A 7670-nucleotide genomic window follows, 5' to 3' on the forward strand; every position below is an offset into this window, starting at 1 on the left:
TGAATTATATACGTGCCAAAAAACAAAACGAATAATTCCGCCGACTTTAGCTTCTGCACCACAAACTAACTACCGCGCGGCCTTCTTAATCGCAAATTTATTCGCTTCGATTTCCTTAGTAGTGTGCCGAAAAATCTTATGAACGTCCTCAATAGTATGGTAAACGCAGAAAATATCTGAATTCTTGGCCTAGCGTGGTAAGTAAATATAGAAACCCTCCACTCGCGTCACTCGCGTGGTAAATATCTGCAATTCCGACCTCTTCAGGAAAGTTGAATTTGAAATGACCTTATTATGAATCTATAAATTAGAACTCGAAAAAAGCTCATTTAACATTTGTTCCTTCTCATTGCATTAACATTCTCTGCTTAAACTATAAAAATCAGCAAACATTTTTTTTTAACAGTTGTTCGCTTAACAGAAGCAGCAACTTAGAATATAATGCTGATAACATGAATTTTGCTACTCAACAACGTAGACAGCAACATAGTTATAACAGAGGACCTAATATGCACCAATATCATAATCAACAGAACAGCCAGCTGTTCAGTAACAGCAATATAAGTCATAGCAGAGAAGGTTAATGCAATGAGAAGGAGCAAATGTTAAATGAGCTTTTTTCGAGTTCTAATTTGTAGATTCAAACTAAGGTCATTTCAAATTCAACTTTCCTCACGAGGTGGGAATTGCAGATATTTACCACGCGAGTGACGCGAGTGGAGGGTTTCTATATTTACTTACCACGCTAGGACAGGAATTCAGATATTTTCTGCGTTTACCAAACTACAGAGGAAGTTCATAAGATTTTTCGGCACACTACTAAGGAAATCGAAGCGAATAAATTTGCGATTAAGAAGACCGCGCGGCAGTTAGTTTGTGGTGCAGAAGCTAAAGTCGGCGGAATTATTCGTTTTGTTTCTTGGCACGTATTTAATTCAGGTTCAAGTCCTGAAGTCATATTTTTTTTCTTGCACATTTTTTTTTACAATTCAAACCAGGAAAGTTTGGTAAAATTTTTGAGTTTATTTTAATTAAAATTTCTTTAAAATACTGTTTTTTTTGTATTTTATAAATGGAAATTTCTTTTCGGTATTAAATAGTTCATACTGGATATGACCTGATTTTTATATAAATCAATCAAAACAGAAAATATGTACATATGTCTATAATCTATTCCATCAAATCCAAATTATATTGATGAGAAAATATCATTCTAATATCCGTCCAGAAAGCCAAACGCGCAAACACACATACATATGCATATAATTACGCATACAAACTTTCAACTAACGCAGAATATGTGCATATAAAACTGCGAATCGAATAAATGACTGATTTAGAAAAGTTTATTAGTAATTATAGTTTAACGCAATCGTGAAAGACGTGTCGTATATGCAGTACATCGTCCCATATTTGACTCAGGTTCAAGTCCTGTACACAGTTTTTTGTTCGATATTTTTATTTCATTTTTTATGTTTGGTTTAATTAGAATTGATTTAAAATAGTGTATTCAGGTTTTTCTAATACCTGTTATTTAGAAATTTATTTTCTATATAACATTATTCATACTTCTTTTGAATTAATTTATATGTAAAACAACCATAAAGGCAATCATATGAATATGCATTCCTATATTTCAAATCTGAACTACTTACATACACATATTGATGAGAAAATATTCTAATATCCATGGATGCATCCAGAAAGCCAAACGCGCATACACGCATATGTATACAAATATATACAAACCTTCAACGAACGCAAAATGTATGCATACAAAAAACAACAACTGCGACCGTCTTCTTGCCCGTCAATGAAAAGATGGGATATGTATACCCTATGAGCAAAAAGAACCGGGAAGGTGATGTTGACTGTTTTCTTCGATTGCCAAGGCATAGTCCACCATGAGTACCTTCCATCGGGCCAGACAGATTTTGCATGATGATAACGCGCCCTCGCACTGATCAAAGAGAATACAAATCCGCCTGCCGGGGGTGTTTGGAGGACTGGGTTAAACGTTGGCACATGTGTGTTGCTTCAGACGGGTCATATTTTGAAGGAGATAATATAAATTTGCCTTAAATTTAACTCTGTTTTGTTTAATTTAAACATTCCCGGTACTTTCTGATCATAAGGTACATATATGCGGCTTTGCGGACAGCAATGTGTGATTCGCTGGAAGTCGCATTAACTCGCGACTGTCGCACAGTTAGAAGACATATTTACATACATATAAGGGTGCATACATACATACGGAGCCGCGGCCACTCGACATGACAAAAATTTAAGATTTATCAAATATTGGCAAATAATTCCACGCGAAATATTCCAATATTGACTATTTTCGAATGGTCGCGAAAATTGGCATATGGGCGGCTCGTTTTATGAATGAAATTGAAATATGAGCTCGAACTTATGAATGAACTTTTTATTTTTGTTCTAAATTGTTCAGCGCCGTCGCTGATAGAATCATGGCCGCTTCGACTGCGTCTACGAATGTATTTTGTTTTTGTAGTCGCTAAGCTTAGATTTTAGCTCCGGGCGACATGCGCATGTGACGTTTGTGTTTTTGTTGTGTTCTAGAACATTTTAGAATGTGTGGTGGCAAAGCGGCCATCGCGTTGCGCTTGCTGTTGCTTTTGCGTCTATCAAAGTATTGTGTTTTTGTAAGTACAATATTAGGAATATCGACTGGTGAAAGACAAAAGTACACGGAAGCAAGAAGGGAGCGCTGTGCTCGCGCATATATGCATGAATGTATGAACGTGCATGGATGTTGTAACATATGAATACAATTATTTTGTAGGAAGTTTAGAAGGCAAGTAGGTATACTCGTATATGTATGTATATATGCTAGGGCATAAAGTGGGTATATATACATACATAGAGCAGAATTGTTTTTGCACTTGTTAGGAAGAAACTCATTCACTAGTTTTTTTTTTTTTTTTTTTTTTTTTTTTTTGTTTTTTTTTTATGGAGGTGGCACAAAGCATTGAAAGCCGAAAAGTGTGAGACTTGCCTTTCGGCTCACCCACTAAAAACCCACCCCAGCTCCGTTTCCCTCCCGCGGGACAACCGTTAAGTAGTACTTCACGGAAGGGGGAGCGGCCTATTGCCTCTTCATGAAGATCTGCGCTGTTGTTCAGCGCGACGCAGTTTGGAGATTATTATTTTTGCCATATTACATACAGCGGACCAATATTCTTCGGACTCTATCATAATATCGACTAGGTTATCAGCCGTAATTGGCTTCCCCACCCTAGTGCTTAATTCCTCCCTTTCTAACGCAAATCGCGGACAGACAAACAAAACATGTTCTGCGTCTTCTGCAGTTGGTGCACAATAAGAACAGTACGGGTCGTCTTCGTACTTAAACCTGTATAAGTAGGATTTGAAGCACCCATGTCCTGTCAGTATTTGGGTCAGGTAGTAGTCTAACTGTCCATGTTCACGGTTAATCCATTTCGAAATAATGGGAATCAAACGGTACGTCCAGCGTCCGTTGGGAGATGAGCTCCATTTTTCCTGCCATAAACGCTGGCTGCGCTCCCTTGCTATCCTGCGTATTGTCTGTCGTTCTGAAGTAGCTTTGTTTTGGTAAACTTCAGCGTACTCTTTTGCCATTAAATTTATTGGGAGTAGACCTGCTATAACCATAATGATGTCTTCCGATACCGTGCGAAACGCGCAGCACACTCTGAGAGCACTCAATCGGTACACCGATTTCATACACTTCACATACGAGCTGTAGTTTGTGGCTTCCGCCCATGCCGGAGCTGCGTACAGCAAAATCGACGAGACCACAGTATTAAGAAGTCTCCTGCTGTTTTGCCTAGGGCCTCTAATATTCATCATTAGTCGTGTTAGTGCAGTTACTGCTTCTGCTGCCCTTCTACTCGCGTACACCAAGTGCTCTTTGAAATTGAGCCTACGGTCAATTATTACGCCCAGGTACTTAATGAATGGTTTCGATTCTATACCATGGTCGCCCACCATTATATTAGCTGACTCCACAATCTTCCTGCTGCTAATTAATACTACTTCAGTTTTATGGTCCGCAAGAGTTATACCACTGTTGCATAACCATCTCTTTACCATGCCGACAGCCTGGTTGCATGTTTCTTCGGCTCGACGGAGTGTTTTGGCCACGACCACAACAGCTATGTCGTCAGCAAATCCAATGATTTGCGACCCTAGAGGCAGACTGAGGCGCAAGACTCCATCGTACATGACGTTCCAAAGTAAGGGTCCCAGGACTGAGCCTTGTGGAACTCCGCCAGTTATTTTGTGCTCTTTTACCCCAGCATCGGTTTTATAGCGCAGGGTTCTGTCGGAAAGGTAACTGGCGACAATCCTGCGAATGTACCTTGGAATGTGGAAGTTATCCAGCGCGATCAGAATTTTGCTCCAATTCGCCGTATTGAAGGCGTTCTTGACGTCTAGTGTCGCAATTAGGCAATACTTCTTGCTACCGTTTAGCCATCGAGTACCTTCTATTGCCTTCTGCGCAATGGTCTTGACTGCAGACACAGCATCTGTTGTTGAACGGGCTTTCCGGAATCCAAATTGTCGTGGTGATAGACCGCCTACATCCTCTATAGCAGCCTCCAGACGGACTGCAATCAGTCGTTCAAGGATTTTTCCTGCGGTGTCGAGCATGCACAGGGGGCGGTAGCCTGTAGGATCTTCCGCAGGCTTGGATCCTTTTGGTATTAATACCAGTTTCTGCAACTTCCACTGGGTTGGAAATGTACCTTCCTTTAGGCATGTATTGTAGAGATCTACAAAAATGTCGGTACGACTTTGAATAGCAACTTTTAAGGCCTCGTTGGGGATTCCATCCGGTCCTGGAGCTTTATTATTTTTAATCCGTTTTATGATCATCAGGAGTTCTTCTTTGTTGGTTAGCTGCAAATTTTGTTCGCCTTCACAGGATCCTACCAATTCGTGGTCTCGTATAGTGTCTTGGACGGGGAACAGAGTTTCTACTACATTACGCAGTGTAGCTGGGCATGTTATTGGGAGTGGCTTAAAGACTTTGAGTTTTTTCATAACAAGCCTGTAACCGAGGCCCCAAGGGTCATTATCTGCGTCGTCGCATAGCTGCAGGAAACACCGGCGTTTACTGTTTTTGATTGCCTTTTTTAGGGCCTTCCTTCTTTGCTTATATTGGAGCTGGTTTTCTTGGAATCTGTCCGTACCCCTAGATCGTTGGTAGATTCGACTTGCTCTTAAACATTCGCTGCGCAGTTCTGCAATGTCTGCTGTCCACCAGTAGACAGGTTCGCTGTTGCGCCTATTGGGCCTCGTTTTGGACATGGCTGCGTCGCATGCTTCTGTTAGGTGTCTCATGGTTTGTGTTGTTTTCTCAGATGCATCCCCTCCGAGAGTTACATCTGCCAGCATGATTTCAATAATCTCAGCCTCCATTGTTTTAACTTTGTACCGCGTGTCGTAGTTATTTGGGAACCTTTCTTCGCCGTGCTTCCTTATTTCACAGATTATTGCGAGGTGATCGCTCCGAGTGTAATGCTGGCTGACGAACCATTTCGTGTCGCGAACAAGACTAGAACTCACGAAGGTTAGGTCGATTATAGACCCCGTTCCCGCCTTTTGATACGTCTGTTGACTTCCTGTGTTCATCAAGGCTATATCTAGCATAGCAAACGCTTCCAGCAGGGCTTGCCCTCTAGGGCTTGTCCGTGGGCATCCCCAGTTAACAGCCCAAGCGTTGAAATCACCGGCTACGATGACAGGTCTATGCTCCTTTACATCCTGGGCGAGGTTCTCCAGGATGCCTGTTGCTTCCAGCAGAGTTAAGCTGGGTGGTAGATAGCAGCTGTAAATGTATGTGCCTTCCACGCGCGCACGTACGAATCCGCGGGCTGCATTCACGCTCATCAGTTGGGATCTATTTGCTCCACAGTTCCAAATCGTTGACTTGCCTGTTGTGTCAGAGGCCCAGCCGTTACCTGTTTTGTGTTTATAGGGCTCACTAAGTATAGCAACATCTATTTTGTGTTCCCGTATTGTCTGCTCGAGTAGGTCCTGGGCGCTTTCACAGTGGTTAAGATTTAGTTGCAAGATCTTCATTTCTGCCGAATTTCTTTAAGAGCTCTCAGATATTGAGGGCACTTACTGCTGGTCATCGCATGCGCCGTATCGCTTTCCTTTTTCTTCTTGCACATTATACAGCTTGCTGTTTGTGTGCAGTTTTTAGCCTGGTGATCCTTGTTACCACATTTGAAGCAGGTGTTACTAAGGTCAGCTGAGCTTTTACAGCTTACTGCCACATGCCCATATTCCATGCATTTAAAGCATCTTTTTGGCTCGATCTTCTCCCGTATGCGGCAAATTACGAGACCTATGCGGATTTTATTAGCTTCCGCCAGCTTGGTAGCGATTTCCGGTGCTACTTTTAGCGTCGCCGTTTGCGTTCCTCCGTAAGCTTTTCGCAGACCCAAGATGGCTGAGATAGGTATCTCCAGCTCTTGGAATTGTCTTGCTACCGCCTCGTGAACTTCTTCCTTTGTCGTAATTTCATCGAGGTCACGAATTTCCACCTGCCTCAGCTCTGTAAGTGCCCTGACATCTACACTTTCTCCTAGAGCCGCCTTAACAGCTTCATGGACTCTCGAGGTATTTGGGTCGGATGTTTTTTCCAGCAGAAGCAGTAACTCTCCTTTCGCAGTTTTTTTGACTCCTTGTATGTTGTTACTAAGTTCCTTAAGACTTGGCTCTGTCTTAACGCGCTTCAAAATTTCGACATATGAGATGTTACCAGCGCTTTTGACCACGATAGCGTCCTTACGTGGTGGTCTTCTCCGTCTTCTACTGCTTTTGGCGTCGTTATTTTCTACTTCCTTAACGTCTCGTTTGAGAGTATTCTGCGAAGAACTCTTTTGATTCTTCTTAGCTTTAACCACTTCCCACTTTCCTGTTTTTTCTTGTTCGTACGTTTTAACCGGCGTATTCTTTAGGTCTTCGACACGGTTCGTTTTACTTCTTTTCGCTGAGCTTGCTGCAGCGTTATCTATTGCCCTCTTTGGCGTGCAATCTGTGGTACGCTTGATCAGTGGTGATGTTTGGGTACCTTTGTCTCGAATAGCAGAAGTTGCTTCATTCGCTCCTCTTGGGGCCTGGTTCCTCGGGGTAAGGATAGATCTACCTAGCTTTTTATGGAGGTCCGTTATGTTAGCGATCAAATCCCTCATTGGTTGATTGATATTTCGCTTCGGAGGCTCCATCATATACGTTAGCTCCTTAACCTTATCGCCAATTGCTTGATAGATTTCTTCAGCCGTCATCGCTTTCAAGAAACCGAAGTGCTGCATACACGGTGACGCCGATCTGGTCCTTCCCGTGTCTGGTGGCGAGTGCGCCAGCCTTGAGCTCCTTTGGAAGGGGTTTTTAAGGAGTTCCCCGCAGCCATTATTGCCATCTGCAATAGCTGTTGGGAGTATTAACTCGTGCACTTGTGATGCCGTTTTTGCTGTTACTTCAGCCTCTTCCCTAGTTTGTTGTTTTGAGTTGTTTGTCTTATTCGTATTCATGTTATATGGGCCCCAACTTCCAGGTCGTTATCCATATTCCGATGCGTAGTCACCATTGACGATTCCATGGTTATCTTTGCATGCAGGGAGGCCATGCTAGGGTTGACAAAGGCTCCT

The sequence above is a fragment of the Anastrepha obliqua genome, chromosome 6, assembly GCF_027943255.1.
Source record: "Anastrepha obliqua isolate idAnaObli1 chromosome 6, idAnaObli1_1.0, whole genome shotgun sequence".
Lineage (NCBI taxonomy): Eukaryota > Metazoa > Arthropoda > Insecta > Diptera > Tephritidae > Anastrepha > Anastrepha obliqua.